General features: G+C 43.3%; 1 long non-coding RNA gene across 1 annotated transcript in view; it reads right to left on the bottom strand.

Annotated features, from left to right (window-relative positions):
* LOC103664231 overlaps positions 1-18,027 on the bottom strand; it is a 43,410-nt gene extending 25,383 nt beyond the window's left edge. The window contains exons 1-2 of the long non-coding RNA XR_568954.2: positions 17,642-18,027; positions 9,104-9,159 (exon numbers count right to left, since the gene is read on the bottom strand). This is a non-coding gene — a long non-coding RNA (uncharacterized LOC103664231). The remainder of the gene's footprint in view (positions 1-9,103; positions 9,160-17,641) is intronic.
* Between the last annotated feature and the right edge of the window lie 1,903 nt (positions 18,028-19,930).

The raw sequence follows: 19,930 nt of genomic DNA, 5'->3' as shown, positions 1-19,930 counted from the left end.
CTCTCTCGCTGGCTGTCTCTATCTCTGTCGAATAAATAAATAAAATCTTAAAAAAAAAAAATGGTAAGTTTTATTGTATTTGAGTAAGTAATCTTTTAAAAAATTAAGGAAATATAGGAAAGGATAAAGAATAAAGCAAAACCATCACTCCAAATCTCACAACCCAGAAAATAATGGTCATTAATAAGCTGACATAATCCTAGATACCTCCCTGAGCCTTTGTACAGATAAAAAAAACTTAGAAAAGTGTATTCATGCTATCCATGCTATTTTAAAATAAAGAGCAAAAGTTTTAATAGCTTGTTTCACAGAAGATGGAGCTTTTTCACTTTTTTTATTTCAGTGGGTCTAATAGGGGAAAGGTCTCCTTGGTGGTAAATTAAGGATCAATATAAAATATTTACAAATGGGCTCCTTTTGTTAATGATTGACTAGTATTTGTTATAGAGATTTTTTCTTTTATATTTTTTGTTTTTTTTTAGCAGACATTTTATTTCATAATTTCATAAGTGATTCTATAAAATAGACCATGAAGTTTAATGTCTTTTTATTTTCTCTTCGTACCTGAAGCTATGACTTTGTGAATGCTACAAAGATTTTATTCTTTTTGTTTTTTTAGAGAGAGTGCATATGGCGGGGGGGGGGAGGGGCAAAAGGAGAGGAAGAGAGAGAATCTTAAGCAGGCTCCACGCCCAGTACAGAGCCCAATGTGAGGCTCAATCTCAGGACCCTAAAATCATGACCTCAGCTGAAATCAAGAGTTGGATGTTTAACCGACTGAGCCACTCAGGCGCCCCTAAATGTTACAGAGATTTTACATTGAGTGCTGCTTATGCTTTATCAGTTTTACAACACTGGATCAAGAATATTACAGAAAATATATCATTTGCAAGGTGGGTTGGTGTAGATATTTATATATTAAATAAAGCCTATAATTTTCCCCATGTATACAGAATTGGTGGTAATGCAATCCTGCTAAAATTTATACTAAAATATAGAATGTATACATTACTGATGGTAAGTATTTACTCAAAGTGTTTTTGGATATAAAGAAGTCCAGTCCTTTGAGAACTACTGTAACCTGTATTGAGCTCTCTGCTTTTTGAATTTCTGTAGCAGATATAGTTTAAATCACACAAATGTAATTAAAATTCCAAAGAGAATGTCATCCTTCTCCCATTTTTTTTTCTTTCTTCACAAACTCAAGTATGACCTTTTTCTTGGATGAAGTGTGCCCCGTGCTCTTCCGTCCCCGGTGGCACCCAGCACTGTGGCAAGCGTGCAGTAGCACCAGTGCCGGCCGGCCTGAGCAGCACGGCCGAGCAGCTCTCTCTGGTCACGTGTCTTCAAGTCCCTACACCTTACTTTTCTGAAAGACCTTCCTTCCTTCCTTTTTAGGATTATTTATTTATTTATTTATTTGACAGAGAGAAAGCACAAACAGGGAGAGCGACAGGGAGAGGGAGAAGGAGAAGCAGGCTTTCTGCTGGGCAGGGAGCCCGACTTGGGACTCGATCCCAGGATCCTGAGATCATGACCTGAACCAAAGGCAAACACTTTACCGACTGAGCCATGCAGGCGCCCTTGAAAAACCATCATTTAGTGCAGAAGAGCACAGGCTCTAGAATTAGGGACCCATTTTAGAATCTCAAAACTGCTATACCCTGACTCAGTGGCCTTCAGCAAGTTACCAGTAGTACCCATTTTATAGGCTCCTGAGGACTAAACAGGGTGAATGAGCACAGGGCCTGGCATGTAGTAAGCAGTGACAGCACTAACTATATGGTATCTTTGTGTAATTAGAAAAAGATGCACTGTCCTCAAGACACTTTACTTTCACCTAGCAGAAATTGTTGTAATAATCTGACTTTTACACTAAGACACTTTACTGCCATCTGCTGGAAAATTCTCTTAGTAAATATGCAAATCCATGATTTCTATGATGTGAACCACATCCCCTTAGATGTGCAGGTGCCCTTGTGCAGTACACAACCTGCACAACTGCGCACATAAGTGCTCAGTAGATCATATTTGCTACTCTTCTTTTCACTTTTGTAAATGGGGTTTGGAAGGGAATTCCAGATAAACAATGCTATTGTATGAAGCAATTCATTAAAAAAAAAAATCAAGGAGTCAAAGTTAATCTCTATAAATAGTTTTTCTCTATTTTGTTACAAAGCCTGGAAACATTTGAGCTTACTACTTCCCCTGCTTCCCACTTCCCATACAGAAAAGTATGTTCTACAGTAAAACCTTCAATTTAAGTTAGCAGAGATACTAATTAAGCCATTATTCTGGCATTTATAAAAACCAAAAGACCAAATGGGGACGTATATATGCAAAATCAATGTATGTTTTGGAATAATCTATATAGCATTTTAATCTTGATTTAAAAAATTGGTTTCAGAATATTACATTGTTATTGCAAGATGGCAGATCTCTGGAAGGGAACTCTGCTGGGACTCTGTTCACCTTTCTTCATCCCAGAACCTGGGCTGGGATATGACGGATGACTCTCTCTTCTAGCCAAACAGCCTTTCTTGAAGGGATCATTGTAGGACATTTTGTACACAAAAGTAAAAAATCTGGCTCATTTTCATACCTAGCAGTACAATCGTGAAGAAGATTGACTACAGTTGGGTAAGGGAGAGTTTACTGGTAATGGGAACACTCTCCCAGGACAGAGGATTTATCTCCTTGGCAAGGACCCTAGGTGCTGGGATAGCTCTTGGAAGTTTGGAGGAAGTGACTTCCCACAGTAAGTGAAGTGGAAATGCTGCAACTGCCATGGCAGATGGGGTGGGGGGAGATAACAAATGACGCGGGGATGGGCACGCTGCTGCGCATCCCCTAGATAGGACTGCAAAACCCACTTCTAAGAGAAGCCCAGAGAACACACCAGTTACCGAGGTGGCAGGAAATGAACTGTTCAGAGGGTAATGACCATTGAGAATCTCAGTAGTAACGCTCTTCCTATGCCAGGGTTGACTGGTGGAGACAGTGTTATAAAACTGAGCTCCTTAAGAGGGATGATGGGGTCCTGAAATAATAGAGGCCAGGTGAATACTTAACTGTCAGAAGCAAGGGGTGTGCAATTATCGCCATGAGCCGCAAAACTGGAGTGGCAACCAGGATCCAATCCGTAGACAGCCATGAAGGCAGTTAAAGGAACTCAGCGTTTCTAGAGGTAGTCAATAAGGGTATCGGTTTATAAAATAAAAATAAATGAAAAATGGATGGTCAGTAGGCTCAGGGCAGCTTAGTCATGGTCACTTGCCCCGTTTCCCAGATCTGGAGCCAACTGACTGAAGGACGGGCTGGTCACGATGAGGATGGAGCCTGAAACGCCTGACTAAGTGTATTCAGTGGCTATTTCCCATGCACTTCAAAATCCTGCCCCCGCCCTTTTCCTGGGTGACAGGCACTGCAGCAGGGCTAGGCCCCCGGGCAAGGAGCCCCACCAGATCACTGAGCAGGCCTGTGGTAATGGAGGGATCTGTGGTGGGAAATGCTATGCAGAGTTACTGCTAATCCCAATAAAGGAACCACAGCAGAGGCTCCTGGGATTTGGGATCAAGGTCATTCCATCTGTAGTAAAGAACTTTATACCATTTGAAAAGAAGTTCTTATAGACTGATGGCCCTGATTGAGACAAGGTCTGACCATGGGATATCAAGTAACTTTGCAACCAGAGATAAACACGGGCTTGGTTCTATCAGACCCAGCAGGTCATGATTTGGGTGGGCCCAGCAGCAATCCATCATAAAATGGGAGTGTAAGACCCAGGACTGGGCATGGGGAGGAGGGCCAGAGGGCACAAGTCAGTTGTTCCAGCTGGTGGTCCGGATCTCCGTGTCTTCTCCCACTACTGAGCTGGCATTCACAACTCTGGGTTCACAACTAGCTCACGACTACGGCTGCACGGGGTGTGTCTTAGGGCCAGCTGACAGAGAGGAGAAAGGCCAACCTTTGTTTACAGCTGGGTTGGCTCAGCACAAGACTGCAAGCCAAAAAGAGAAGCTGCTGCCCTGCAGCCTACTAGGGGGACCCTGGGAGAGAGCGGTCAGGGGGAGTTGCTGGCGAAGCCCCTGGTTGTCTGCTTTGCGTGGAAACAAGAATAGTTCAAGGTAAGAATACACACAGGCTCATGGACAGTGGTAAACGGAGCGGCAATTTGGCCAGAGGCTTGGACGGAGAAAGAATATCATGGATAAGGTGTGGACACAAAGTGTGAATAAGGTTGTGTCCCAGGTTCATGCATATCAAAGTGCCCTAAGCGCTTTGATCAGAAAGGCACTAAGCAACGCTCACCACCCAGCCACGGACATCAGCCAGTCCCATCAGCTATCGTAGTGTGGGCACTAACGGGTGTTTCAGTGCAGTAGCCGTGGCGATAGGGACAGTGGCTGTGAATAGGGCTTCGACTCACCAAGGCTGGTCCAGCCACTGCTGCTGCCAAATAGCCAACCTGTCAATCAGAGAAATGACTTCTGACCCCCCCAGTTACAACACCATCCCCAAGGCAGCCAACCAACCAACCAACCATCTGGAGGCAAATGGACTACAGGAGACCTCTTTTACTCTGGAACAAGCAGGGATTCACCTAGACTAGGGTTATATATGCTAAGAATGAGTTTTCCTTTCCTATCCACGGGACCCAGCCACCATCACCATGTGAGGAGTAAGAATGTTTGATCTACTGACACAGGATCCCATACAACACTGCTTTGGACCAAAGAGTACGCTAGTACAGCGGTCCAATCCCACACCGCATCCTCGGCCACCGGCACGGCAGAATGGTGGAATGGGCTCTCGAAGACACAGCTGAGGCTCCAGCTAGGCGATGATACACGCTGAGGTTGAGATGCCATCCTAAATCAGTAACCATGAGATGGTACTGTGTCCCCAGTAGGTAGAATAGATGGGTCCAGGAACCATGGCGGAAAGTAGGTGGCATTCCCAGGGGTACACTTGGAAATTTGTGCTTCCTGTCCCCAAAACTTTAGATTCTGTGGGTCAAGAGGTCTTGTTCTCAGAGGGATAATACGTCATCAGTGGACACAGAGCCCCACTGTATTTTATACTATAGCTGCAACTCAAGCCACTTCAGTCTCCTTATGCCGCGAGACCAGCAGGAAGCAAAGGAGTGACTAAGCTAGCAGAGATCATTGACCCCGACGATCAGGAGGCGGTAGAGCTCTGTTACAGAAAGCAGAGAGGGAACAATGTGTGGTGCACAAACGATCCAGCCGAGTCTCCCGATGCGCCCATGCCCAGTTTTACCAGTAATCGGACAAGAACAGAAGCCATGATCTGAGACGGCAATGGTGACCAGGTCCTAAGACTCTTGGAGATGAGGGTCTGGGTCACCCTACCAGGCAATATGCCTAGACCAGCATGGGTGCTAGCGAGGCAAATCTAGAAGGGGTGGTGGAGAAGGAAATAAAGTGTCAGTTACTGAGGGCTTGAGATCCGTTGCAGCGGTAGTGACTGTAGTTTGCCCACAAACCTTCTTGAAAGTTTCCCTGGCAATAAAGGCCAACGAGAATCCTAGAGTTGCTGGTTATTAGGTGGATGAACTTACTATGAGAAACGGTGGCACATGAAAAGACGCTCACCATCACTCATCCCCAGGGAAACGCAAATCCAAACCACAATGAGTTATCACCTCACACCTGTCAGAATGGCTAGAAACAAAAGGACAAGAAATAACAAGTGTTGGTGAGGATGTGGAGAAGGAGTAACTCTTGGACTGTTGGTGGGAGTGCAAACTGGTGCAGCCGCTGTGGAAGACAGTGTGGGGGTTCCTCAAAAAACTAAAACTAGAACTACCATGTGATCCAGTAATTCCACTTCTGAGTATTTATACAAAGAAAATGAAAACACTAATTTGAAAAGATATATGCACCCCTATGTTTACTGCAACATTGTTTACAACAGGCAAGATATGGAAGCCACCCAAGTGTCCATCAACACATGAATGGAGTGTGTGTGTGCATATATATATATATATATATATAAAAATATATATATATATACACTCACATGACATACACGTATATACACACACTGGAATATTACTCAGCTATAAAAAAGAATGAAATCATGCCAATTGCGACAACATGGTTGGACCTAAAGAGTACAAATACCATATGATCTCACTTATACAGAGAATCTAAAAAACAAAACAAACGAACAAAGAAACACACAAAAAGCAGAAACAGACCCACAAATCCAGAGAACAAACTGATGGTTGTCAGAAGGGGGAAGGGTGAGGGGCTGGGCAAAATGGGTGACGGGGAGAGGGAGGTCCAGGCTTCCAGCCACGGGCTGACTAAGTCCCAGGGAGGAGAGGAAGAGCATACGGAATATAGTCAGCCGTACTGTAACAGCGTGGTACGGGGCCAGATGGCCGCTACGCCGGTAGTGAGCACAGCATCATGCACAGAGGTGTTGAGTTGCTGTGTCGTACACCTGAAGCTAATGCAACACTGAGTGTTGACTACACTTCAGTAAAACAAGGAAAGCAGCACAAGGGATGAACTGTAATGGACGCTCCTCTTCAAGGCCAAGGGCCAACGCACCCATTCCCCAGCGGCAGCTCTTTCCTAGGCAGACCTTTTCTGTCCTTACCACAAATATGAACTGAATTAAATACTCAACCCACAACCTGAATGAGCCTTAATAATTTGCTAACTCTTAAAATTAACACCTTAAGTCGAACCCCCCCAAAATTTAAGAACACTTAGGCAACTTGTTTAAATTGGAATCAAACCAAACCAGAGCATCAAATGTTCTCAGATCTAAACCCAAACCACGGTTTCAGACACTTTGCACGTTTAACCCTGGCTGGCCTCTCTTTGGCCTCAGTAGCTCTTGCTAATCAGAAGCTCCCAACTTACTCAGATGGGGAAGAAAACATCAGTTGTATTTCCAAAAGTAATTCCACACCCACGCAACATCATACCCCCAAGTCACATCATACAAGTAAGTGACACCTGGCTGTGGTCAATTGTAAAGTCATCTCGGTTCTCCTTGATTTAGCCTAACGAAGCCTCTGACTCTAAGGGGCAAAATCTTGACCTCATTTACGATGAGGTTGCCTTACAGCTCAGGCAAATTTGGGTTTCTCATCCAAGGGCAGGAGTGGGGGTGGGAGTAGGAAGGAAGTTAAACAGTATTCATGCGGCAAATTTTTCTTAGAAGTCTTTAGATTGCTACTCACACAAGAGATACAGGTCTGGGTTTCAGCACCGCGAGGTCAGGAAACATTCACCTCTGTATCCAACATACCACTTAGCATGGCTGCCTGGCACTCAGGAGATCAATACAGAGTCACTGCAGAGCTCCTTGAGCTCTGCTGGCTGTTGGCAGCAGGGACCTTGGCCAGGACACTCGGAAAGTAGCCTGCCCGAGCAAGAATGGGCTCTTTTCAAGCTGCACTCTTTCCGGGCTGCTGCCACTCTGTTTACACCGGGCATGGGAAGCTGGCTGTATTGTTAGCCACAGCCGCTCAGCTCAAGTTAGCGCTGCCTCAAGTAGTTCTTCTTAGGACTTTGAGATGATAGCGGAAAGGACCAGTTTCAAAGGCATGAACCCACATATAGGATAATTCTGAGTTGACTAAACTGTGTGAGCTGGAATACACACTCCCTGCGTGTGAATCAAACTCTACCGGGAATTTCGGCTTTGACGCAGAGGGCCAGTGAGTGGGGGCTGGGGGCTGAGCCGCTGATGCTGGGCTTTGGAGGAACCAGGGGACTTCCTGGGCCAAGTGTCCCAGAGGAAGGCTTGGTTGTTCCAATCTTCCCTGGATTCCACGAGATCCTGAGTATCCTTCCAGTAAATTTCCACTTTCACTTAGGTTCTCTCCAGTTGGTTTCTGTTATTTGCAAACAGAAGAAAAGCACTTTAGAGGAAACCAGTGTCCAGCTTAAGCTTGTTGCTGGGAGAATGATGGTGTCACTGAAGGAAGTGGTGGGATGCGGGGAGGAAAGCTGAGTGGAGAGTTGGGGCGAAGGCTCTAAAAAGAACCACCTTTCTTCAGCTCCAGGCAAGGGGCCGCACGTGGACCGCTGGCTGGAGCTCAGCAGAGGGCTGCAAGGGGCAGCGCCCAGGAAGGGTGGGTTTTAAATAGTCTTTTTAAAAGCTGAATGTCTTCTCTTCCTCTCCTCTCTGCTTAGGAATCTCTCCGACAGTTCTTGCTCCAACTACTTGTTTCGAGTCTCCCTCCCTCAGCTTCTTTTCTTTCCAAGGTGCTAACTGCCAACAAGGGGGCCACAGGATTCTTCTGATTCCAGGATTATTTCTCTGAATTATCAGCCGTTTTCTTTGAGCCTGAGGAAGGAACTCGAACAGGGACTGAATCCCTGCCCCTTCTCTCCATCTTCCCAAGCATCTCATTGTGAAAATGGGGAAGTCAAATTCTGCCTCTGGCTCAAGCCGTCTACTTAGAGGAGTTTACGGGCTCCACTGGAAGGGCGGGCTAAATTAGGAAAGGCAAGAGAGCTGTGGATTTAAGAGAAAACTACACCAAATCTCTGTGGGAGGAGGGAAGGAAGAGAGGAGGAATTTGGACCATTTATTTGCAGCATGTCTTACTGACAGTTAAATACAGTGGTTTGTTCTGTTTTCTGCCACTCGAGGGATATTTAATTAAATTCATGACCTAGGATGCTAACCAGCCCCACATCTAAAATAATTGCTTCTCTGTTGGTGAGATGTAAAGCCGGGATTGATTTTCCCCTGGCCGATAGCTCTCCTTTCTGAGTCATGAATGTCATCTCCACTCTCCTCCCCACGTAATTTGATCTCTGTATTTGATCGCTATTTAGTAGTACACTTTGCTAAACAGATGTCTGAGTAATTAAAATCCCACATGGGCACGCTCGTCCGTGAGTTACATCTATTTAATAGCCCGCTCAGAAACTTTTCACCCTCGGCTTTTCTGCCCTCCTGGTGTCCTATGTCACTGGCCTTTAGCGGGCTTCAAATATTAAGAGTTCCAGCCGGCTAGGTTTGTTTTCCTGCATTCACAGAGCCTCTCTTCGGTTTCTGACTGAATTTTCTCACAAATCCCTGATCTCGTTCTCTTTCAACTCACCTGGATTTTCTGTGCAGTTTTCCACCAGCGTTCAAATTCTCATGAGATGAATCATCCTACATTTCATTCATGCCAGCACCAGCAATAATAAAAAAAAAATCAGAACAATTTTGTTAGAACCATGGATTAAGAGTGCCTTTTATTTTTTTCCCCTGAGGCATAGCCAAATATTTTAGTCTGAACAATTCCCCCCCCCCCTTTTTTTTAACTATTTGAGATCAAATACCAGAAACCTGTTTGGTTGCTACAGGTCACTGAAAGATTCTGATGGCCAAAAATTATAGAATGTTGTGTTTGGAGCAGGAAAGGGAAGTTAGGAAGGACTTACTACGTGGAATTTACTCACTTTTGAGAGACGATTTAGATGGAAATTATTTACGAAAATGTAAAGAGATAATGTTCTTTGGACAAATCTTATGATACTGATATACCATTACATAAAACTTGAAGTTAATACCGTAATTTACAGTAGGTAAAAGAATTTCCCTTGTAGTTGATGGTGCATACTGACTTTAAGGATATTTTGAAGTGAGTTTAGGATATATTGATCTTTTTTGATACCTATCAATTCAGACTTGAACAAAATCAGATAAGGTGAGAGTCACATAGCAAAAGAACTTCTTATTTCCCTGCTTTTAAATACAGTTCCAGTGCATGTAACATGGATTATTTTATAAAAATTTCTCAGAACATGTATGCTTCTTGAGAAGTTCCTTTGTATTTGCAACATTGCAGAACAAAAAATAGTGTAGTCAAAAAGCAAGCAATGAGTTCAGAAGTTAACTAATAACTATTTTGGTTCTAGGAAAGGAAATTCTTAAAGTATTTGTCTAAGCTTTATTACCATGATTGTATTTAAAAACCGGGTGAAAATCCTATTGTGCAATGGGAGCTTCGTTTTGGTGGTTTACACAACTTCTAGCCTTGTTATCTGAACTAGCAAAGGCCAGGTACATAAACAGAGACATAAATTAACAAGGATTCTTAGACCAACAGTGACATGGAGTAGGAGCTAGTATTTCAGGAAGGTAGACGAGTTCAACGTGATGGATGTGATTTCTTTCACTGTTTATCATCTCGCATCGTTATAAACCTGATGGCTCCCGAGCTAACTGTGCCAGGATAACCTCTGCTTGCCTGTTCCCAGCTCCCCTCCCGTCCATGCAGCTTGTGCTGAACCTCCTTAAAGCTGAGGGCGCTTCTCTCTGATCCAAGCCTTCGAAGGCTTGTTTTCCCTGCAGTCATTTCTCATCACATGCTCATCCATGCTCTGCTGTCAGCTTCTCTCAGACCATTAAAAAAAAAAAAGATTACTAATTCCAATAACCCATTTATTTCTGGCTTCCCCACTGCCTTAGTGTAAACTGGGGAGAATTTTTCCTGACTTCACAAAGTTGTGAGGGTCAAAGGAGCTCCTGTGGATGAAAGGACTTTATACATGGTTACATGTGGCCACAGAGCTTGGGCTCCAGCTCCGACTGCCTGGCTCAAATACTATTTTCTAGCTGTGAAAACTTGAGCAAGCTACTCAACTTTTCTGGACGCCAGTTTCTTAATGTGGAAAACGGACATTATAAAGGACCTAAATCCTGGGGTCGTTTGGTGGTGGTTACATGAGACAATTCATGCATATTACGAGGTCAGAACATGCCTGGAACAGTCCCTGTTTTAAGCCCCAGTAAGTGTTAGCACAAGTGTAGGCATCCGTTCACGTCTACAACTTCATCTCTCTCCAGACCTGGGCCTTCGGGGACCTGTCCTCGTTTAGGAACTGTGGAATGCTAGGCTACATCCCTTGGGCATGGTCTGTCTGTGACAGCTAAGGTTGGGGCAGGAGGTAAGAACCCTGGCTGAGCACACATATAAACTGGCAGGTACTTCTAACAGCCGCCTCTTTCTTAAATCTTGTTCCCTTGTTTTGGCTTCTCCTCCAATGACTTTGTTTTGAATGATTTATCTTGATATTTCAGTTTGCTGTCTATTTGTACTCACAGCCACAAAGATAAACCCTTCATAATCTGGAAAATGGGGAGAGTAAGAGTATCTGCCCCTGGGTTTGTAATGAGATAAATCAAGTGAACCTCTTTCAGAGGAGACAGGAAGCACAATATCCTAGGGGTGCTTTTGAAAAAGAAAGTGGGCAAAAAGCATTTGTAATCCAACTATCATCACATGAAATGACATGGAAACAAATAGAACAAAACATATAAATGACAAAAACCTAGCATTCTAAAAATGGGATAAATGATTCTTCCAAATGAACTTTCTTCAAAGTGGTTGCATCTGAATGTATAATACATAAACTCATAACTCCTAATACAACGATGCTGCCGTTGCCTGAAAACTGATGGGATTTTGTTTTTGAAGCTTTGAAGGATCTTGGTACAAATACTAACTCTGCCATTTTATAATATTTAAGACAAATATCTACTTCTCAACTTATTAATATTGTTTGTAATTTTTGACATATAGATTTTCTCAATGCTTAAGCAAATAAATCTACATTATATCTTCCATTGTTTTGTGTTTAGTTTCTTCCCATCCAAAATCACTTAAATATTCACTTTTATTTTCTTTCAGCTCATTTACAGCTTCATTTTTGCATCTGTCCCTTTAATCTATCTAGGTTATATTTCAGTGCATAGTATGAAATGAGCATCTAATTGATTTTTTTTCCCCCAGATGATTGGCCAGTTTTGCTAGTACCAGTTATTGAATAATCTATGTTCTCCTCATTGCTTGAGGTGTCATTTATTGGTATGTTGAATTTTCTTTCATGGCTCTCTTTTCTGAAATATTAATCTGTTTGTCAATCTCTTCTCAGTAGTTCAAAATCATTGTAATTATTGCAGTTTTACAGAATCTATTAACATCTGGTGCAATGAATCTCCTGTTATTACTCTTCCTTTTCAAAGTAGTCTGGCTAGTCCTATTTTTTCCTCCAAGTGGAAATACAGTTTTTTTCAACTTAAAAAAATTCTTATTGGGATTTTGGTTAAGGTTGCAAATAAAGGAATAGATACTTTTCTCTAGGAGCATAATAGATTTCTCAATCTATTCAAATCTTGTTTTTGTGGTTCTCTCTCTCTTTCTCTTTTTTTTTTGTACAGATCCCTTCCAGTTCTTGCCAATACTATTTATATGTAAATAGATCTTTAAAAAAATACATATATCCCAACAGGTTATTGCTCGATCACTGGAAAAGTTACTGACTTTTAATACTTATTGTTATGACAGCTTTTCAATCAAGTCTCTTGAGTTTTCCAGGCAAAAGTATCATCTACAAATAAAGGCAAATTTTCTTCTGCTTTTCAATATGTTACTTACTATTTCTGTTTGTCTTACTACAGAATTATTTCAGCATAATTTTAAAGAACAGTATTGATAGCAGACATCTTTACACTGGATTTTAATGAGAATGCTCTCTTGTCAAATCATTAAGCACTAAAATTTTAAAATACACATAAAATTAGACTACACATAAAAGTAGACTGAATACTAAAACGATCTCTCATGTGCCTGTCACCTAGCCTCAATAACTGTCAACATTTTTGCATACACTTAGTTCATTTATAAATTAATCTAGCCTTTCTAGATGCTAATTTGCAAATATCTATCCAAAAATGGGTCCAGCAATTCCATTGCTAGGCATTAATCCTACACCAGCACCAACACACATAGATATTCAAGAAGGCTCACTGTAGCTGTATATAATTGTGGAAAACTAGACAAAATATTCCCAGTAGGTAAGTGAAAAATTGTGGTATACTCACTAAGTCAGCTTTATGAAAAATTTTGGTAGACCTATGTGCTGATGTGGGACGATGTCCAAGGTACTTTATACGATGAAAATAGCAAGCACAGAGCAATATGTAGAGTATGATTGCTTTTTTTCAAAGTGGATGGTCATATGCTTTTATGTACATGGGAAATTTCTGGAAGGATATATAAGAAACAGTTAATAGAGGTCACCTCTGGGAGACAGAATGAGGAGTGGCGGTAATGGGAGGTTGAGGAATTAACTTTACACTTCCTCCTCTTCCTTACAATTTGAGTGTCTTACCATTAGCATTATTATTTTTATAAAACTTTATTAAAGGATATGATATTAGCTCTTGGTTTAGTATTTACCAAGAAATTTAAAAATTTAAAATTTAAAAATTTTGTTGTCGTTTTCATTAGGAGTGTTAGATTTTTATCACCTATTAAGATGATAGGGGTTTTCATATGTAACCTAAATGCATGATTTGTTACTTCAATTATTGTATTATTAAAATTCCTGGCATTTCTAGGACAAAATCTACCTGATCATGTTAAAAATTACTTAGCTTCATTGAATTTAATTTGCTCATATACTTTTTTAAGATTTTCTTTATTTTTAAAGATTTGAGAGAGAGAGAGACAGAGAGACAGGGTGGGGAGGGGCAGATGGAGAGGAAGAGAGAGAATCCTCAAGCAGACACTCTGCTGAGTGTGGAGCCCAACAGAGGACTCAATTCCATGATCTTGAGATCATGACCTGAGCCGAAACCAAGGGTTGGACACTTAACCGACTGAGCCACCCAGGTGCCCCCAAGATTTTATATTTTTTAAGTAATCTCTACACCTAATGTGGGGCTCGAGCTCACAACCCCGAGATCAAGAGTCACACGCTCCATCGACTGAGCCAGTCAGATGCCCCTGATTTTGTCATATTTTCAAGGGGAATTTTGGCATTGACTTTCTTATGAGTTTGTAGTTTCTGAGTGCACTTTTTGTAATATTTTTGACAGGATTTACAGTAATTATATTTGCTTCATAAAATGGGTTAAATTATTATATTTTTATGCATTTAGAAAGAGAATTATATATCTTTCAAAATTTGCAAAGATTTGCCTACAGGGCTGAGCCGTTTTTGATTTCTTCTCTGGTTTTGATTTACTTATTTTTTTTCTATTTCTTGATTCAATGTGGGTGATTTATGTTTTTCCAGAAAGAAAATGTAATAGCACGTAGCTAACTACACATAGTATTCTCATATAGTTAAAAAAAAAACACCAAAAACTTTTCCATAGCTATTATGTCTCCTTTCTCCTTTTTAATTTATATTTTTTCTCTCTCCTTTTATTAAATAGATTTGTCAGATATTTCTCTACTTTCTTCCTATTTTTTTCCAAAAAAATTACTTTTGGAATTGATCAATAATTCTGTTCTTTTTTTTCTAATTCACGGATTTCTGCTTCAATCTTTCCTTAATTCTCCTTTTCTTAAAGTTAAGTATTAGTTCACTTATTTTTACTCTTTCTTGTTGAATTTTCTCCTTTTGAACAATGTTACTAAGGTTGGTCTGGTTTCAAATGACTTTTGGGTATTTCTAAAAATTAAATCTATTCTCAGAGGAAGAAGATTTTCTATCACTGATGGGATGATGTCATTTAAAGAAATGTGACTCAGTCTCCTGTGGCAAATTTCTAAAGAATGTTTTAAATGTTTGAGTCATGGAAATACAATTGCAGCAAGCTTACGGCCTATTCTGAAGGGGCGAACACCTATTTGTATATATAAAACCTGTGCATTTACTAGAACGTTACCTGCCTATATATATATATATTTTTTTTTTTTTAAAGATTTTATTTATTTATTTGACAGATAGAGAGAGAGATAGCCAGTGAGAGAGGGAACACAAGCAGGGGGAGTGGGAGAGGAAGAAGCAGGCTCCCAGCGGAGGAGCCTGATGTGGGGCTCGATCCCAGAACTCCGGGATCACGCCCTGAGCCGAAGGCAGATGCTTAACGACTGAGCCACCCAGGCGCCCCTGCCTTTATATATTTGAAAAGAATCAAGTGCTAGGACTTAAAGAGTGGCTCACATTTGTTTAACGGAATGTCCTCTGATACTGTGTCCTGTGACTGAAGATATGTTCAAATGATTTTTTGTTTTGTGAATATGTGTTTACATACCTTCTGTGTCCAGCCTGGCTTCATATTTGCTTGTAACTGAAATTAATCCCAAATAGAAATGCAGACTTTTCAAATGAAAAGACTAAAAACTGTTCACATGAGAGGATGACAAAGTTTTCTCTGCAAAAATCAATTCACTGACGTAGATGCAGGCAGAACATTTTTTCTAAAATAATTTTTTAACACTCTGATAAGCCACATTATAAGCAATAAAAAGAAGTAATAAAAAATATTGTGAGAAAGGTAGATTTCCAAGTGTGACATCTGCAAACATATGTAGCAGAAGATCATCAGATCCACGTGTTTGTAGATTATGTAACAGTATTTAAGCGGTCAGGAAAGGAAGGATTTTGTGGTCAAGAAAGTGGAAATGAGGGGCGCCTGGGTGGCACAGCGGTTAAGTGTCTGCCTTTGGCTCAGGGCGTGATCCCGGCGTTCTGGGATCGAGTCCCACATCAGGCTCCTCCGCTAGGAGCCTGCTTCTTCCTCTTCCACTCCCCCTGCTTGTGTTCCCTCTCTCTCTGTCGAATAAATAAATAAAATCTTCAAAAAAAAAAAAAAGAAAGAAAGAAAGTGGAAATGTTCTTTCTAACATATGACCCTGGCCAGTCCCATCTCAAATAACTGTTGATCAAGTTACAGATGGTTGGCAAGCCAGGTGGGAGGGAAGAGAAAGGTCTGACAAAGTTGCAAAACAGACCACAAAGCAAGTGGCTGTTATCATCAAATATACAAACTTACTACTCTTCAATAAATTAAAATAATGTAAAGAAAAAGTGTTTTGCAAAGCATTCCAGAAAAAGTTGCTTTAAAAGGCTTTGACATAAAATTTTAGGAAAGAACATGGCTTTATGAATAAACCGAAAACATAGACACCCCCCAACTAGTAACTTTATGATCATGATGGAAAACATGTTTCGAATATATGTTTGAAATATACATATATTTCTTTTGCACCTACATGCATTTCAAGTTTTTTAAGCTTCCAATGTTTAAAATATATAAGTGCCAGTGCTCTAGAAATTAACTTTGACATTAGGAACCAATAAATGGAAAAGCAAACTTTTATCTCTACCAACTTTAAACAGAGGCATGTATATATAAATTTATGCATTCAGTATTGGTCTTAACTGGTTGCCTTTTATTTATTTATTTATTTTTAAAGATTTTATTTATTTATTTGGCAGAGACAGCCAGCAAGAGAGGGAACACAGGCAGGGGGAGTAGGAGAGGAAGAAGCAGGCTGCTAGCAGAGAAGCCTGATGTGGGGCTCAATCCCATAACGCCGGGATCACGCCCTGAGCCGAAGGCAGACACTTAACAACTGCGCCACCCAGGCGCCCCTTAACTGGTTGCCTTTTAAAGTAGCAGTTTAGGGTTAACAAGACAGTAAGCCAGAGCCAAAAACACCCCTTAATTTTGTTTGTTATTGCGGCTGCGAAATTTTCAGTCAAGCACAGACCTAAAGCCCAAATGCTGCTAAAGGATTACCTAGAAAGCAGAGCCTGAGGCCAAGTTTAAGTGCTAGGATTTTATTAGGAGGTACAATCCCAGGGCAGCAAGGGTAAGGGGAAATGCAAAGGCAGCAAATACAAGGCAGCACGTCACTGAGCTGAAAACAACCTCACAAGAAAGTAGAGCTGATCGCTCAGTCTCAAAGGAAAGCTTCCAGACAAACCCTACAAAACCATCTTGTCTTGAGACCTGTCTATGGAGAAAAAGGGGGAGGAATTTATATGCTGGCTACTTCTTGCTTTCTGTCCTTTTTGGTGCAAATTTGCCTCATGATGCTCTTCTGGGTATGTCACATGACCTCTCCAGGCTATTGCCTGGGAAGCCAGAGCATGTTGCACTGCAAGGTTTTTACCTGAGTCTGGGACTGATGGGAAGAGCCAGAGGCTCCTACCTCAGAACCATGGTATGAGAGGCAGTGCTGAACCAGGGGGACGCTGTCCCAAGAGGAAGCCACAGAAGCAGAGGCCTCTGCACTGAGCAAGAGGTTAAGAGGGGACCTGGGGGTGGGACTGAGCAAATCTGCGGAGGTGCATGAACTGAGTCTGGTACAGTGCACATTCCTAGTGGTGGTCGTCATGGATTCTTGGAGGAGGAGGACCCCCTCCATTCAGAGAGAACACACATTTAGGTCTCAGATTTTGTAAACCAACGTGTCCCTTATTCCTCAACTATCCCTCGCAACTACTTTAACTCTTTTCTCCCCGTTTTTGAGGTGTAATTTAGATATACTACAATTCACCCATGTGGACACGATGGTGAGATAAATTTTGTCAACTGCATGTCTTATAACCACCACTCCTATCAAGATATGGGATTGTTCCATCAGCCCCCAAAAGTTCCCTCCCGCTGCTTTGCATTCCATCCCAGGCAACTGCTTTGGGTCACCACAGTTTTGCCTCTTCTAGAATTTCATATACATGGAACCATACAGACTGAGGCCTTTTGTATTTACCTTTCCCCCATAGCACAAAGTTTTTCAGGTCCATGTTGCTCCACGTATGAAGAGTGTGTCCCTTTTTATTCTTATTTTGGAGAACTTACTATGTACGCTACATGTCGGGCATTTTTAGCTGCATTATCTCACCTGGAGTTCTCACAACCATCCTGCTTCACAGCGGAGCGACCCCAGGCTCAGGGAGCCCAGCGGTGGAGTCTGGGGAGGGACCCCAGGCCGACTCCCGCGTCAGTCAGCCTGGCGGCTCCGCACACCGTGCTCCGGAGCCCGACCTGTGGCACCTACTGTCCAGCTCCAGGGGGCAGATGGGGCCTGGCCTTGCACAGGCTCGGGCCAGACAGCTCGGGACCTAGGCCCCGCGGAGACTCCCCGATGTCGGAGCCACCGCCCCCTCGGCCGCCCCGGGCCCAGCAGCCGGCCTCCAGGACCGCCTGCTCCCGCCGAGCGGGCCTCCGCGGCCACTTCAGGAGGGGAGGCGGGGCAGCCGCGGAGTTCCGGAGCCACGGCGGGCTGGACTCCCGCAGCTGACGGCCAGCACCGCCGCGTTCCTGCGGACGCGTCACGGCGCGAGCGGCCGATCGCGCCGCGTGCCTGGGCGTTTCACCCCGCGCCGCCCGGGCGTTTCCCTCCGCGCGCGGACGGCGCTACTTCCCGCCGCGGCCACCGGGCTCGGGGGCTGGCGGGGGGGGGCGCCGAGTCGTCGGCGTGGGCGCGGCGTCAAGCGTCGCCGCCGCGCTGCCTCCTCCGCCCGAGGGGAGACGGCGAAGCGCGCAGGCAGCACGCCGCGTCCGCCGCTTCCAGGGCTGGCCGCCGCGTCCCTGCCCCCAGAAAGGGACGATCGAGGATGGTGGTCCGGAGTCGTTGTCGCCTCCTCCACGTCCTGGGCGCTACGATAGTATCTGGAGACTTCATTTCAGGGATGCAGTGGAAACAAAGATGATGGCGTTTTGCCCTGTGGCGTGGAGCGGCCCGCCCGCCGCTATTGTCTGGCTGCCTGACGGGAGCAGCAGCGCTATTTTTCTTACGCGGAACGTGGTTATTCGGAGGCAGCAGAGGGACTTACAAGGAGGCTTTGTCTGCAGTAAAAGAGCTGTTGCGAAACGGCCTCTCCTGAATGGCCGCTGGGCCGCCTTCGGCGGGGACCGCGCGGGGGACCGCTGGCAATTTTTTCCATATCAATTAAAGAAAGGAAAAATCTGCATTTTCCTCCCCACGTTTTCATTCAGATTTGAGCCCTAGAGTCAGTTGGAGCTGCAGTGAAGAGCTACCATCCGCCTTGACTTTGTCTCCTTTAATATTTTAGTCTTCAGTTACTCTTTTTTCATGTAACCGAGGGCTTTTTGGACCCTCAGAACATCCTTTGCTCTCTCAGAAATAATTAGAAGACCGGGGAGGTGGCCGATGCTCACACACACACGGGTAGCCTGCATTGGTTTTGTTGAATCCACCCCGGTGCCTCAGGCTGGGGGTGAGGGTGAGGAGAGTGGGGGAGGGGACGGGGGGCAGGGCTGGTGGAGGTTAGAGTTATTTGGGGAACCCATAATTGTGTGACTTTTATGAATATCCAATGAAAGTGCCTGGTGGGAGAAGGTAGAGGCAGCTGGACCTAAGAAGGGGGCTTGCAGTCAGCTAAGAAGCCGTCTATTGTGTGATCACAACAACCTCAATGACAAAAGAGGGAAGCGGAATATTTTTTGAGGCACCAAAGTAAAGCTTGGATTTACAACTCCCTCCTGTTTATCTCCCATCCTCCTCGTTTATTTCCCTTCACAGCATCTGTAACCACCTGATCATGTATATTTTACGCATTTATTGGCGTCTCTTCCCACTTGATCCAAACCTATGGGGAGCCGGGAGTTGCTTGTTTACTGTTGTTCCCTGGAGCCTAGTACAGTACCTGGCAAAGTACTTGGGGCTTTGTAAATATTTACTGCAATCAGTGGTTAGCAAACAGACACGACACGTGATTTAAAGGCATTGTGCGAGAAACACAAACCCAAAAGCCACATGACACGAGGAAAACCGATCTCTTCAAACCTGCTTTTTTCATTGTGGAGCAATAGTTAATAAGGAATAGCCAAAAGATAGTCACACCACTCTTCCATTTTCCAAAGAAGAAGAATAAAATAAATGAGCTTGCACTTCTGGGTGGCTTTCCCTTCAAGCTAGGGATTGATTTTCTGGGGTGAGCCTACCAAAAATCTGTGAGGAAAATGAGGTTCTTTCTTACTATTCCTATGTAACCCTCTGCACATGCTCACCTCTGTCTGGGAGTTTAGCTGCTCTGTCTGATGAGCAAGACCTGGGGCTTCCAGACATTCAGAACACAAGATTTTTGTCATTGTTCCATAAATATTTTTCTGTTCTGCAGTCCCTATGTCATGTACAGTACACATCTGGGAAATGTGTTTCACATGA

Source organism: Ursus maritimus, unplaced genomic scaffold, assembly GCF_017311325.1.
Source record: "Ursus maritimus isolate PB19 unplaced genomic scaffold, ASM1731132v1 scaffold_31, whole genome shotgun sequence".
NCBI lineage: Eukaryota > Metazoa > Chordata > Mammalia > Carnivora > Ursidae > Ursus > Ursus maritimus.
This window is presented reverse-complemented; position numbering and strand designations above follow the sequence as displayed.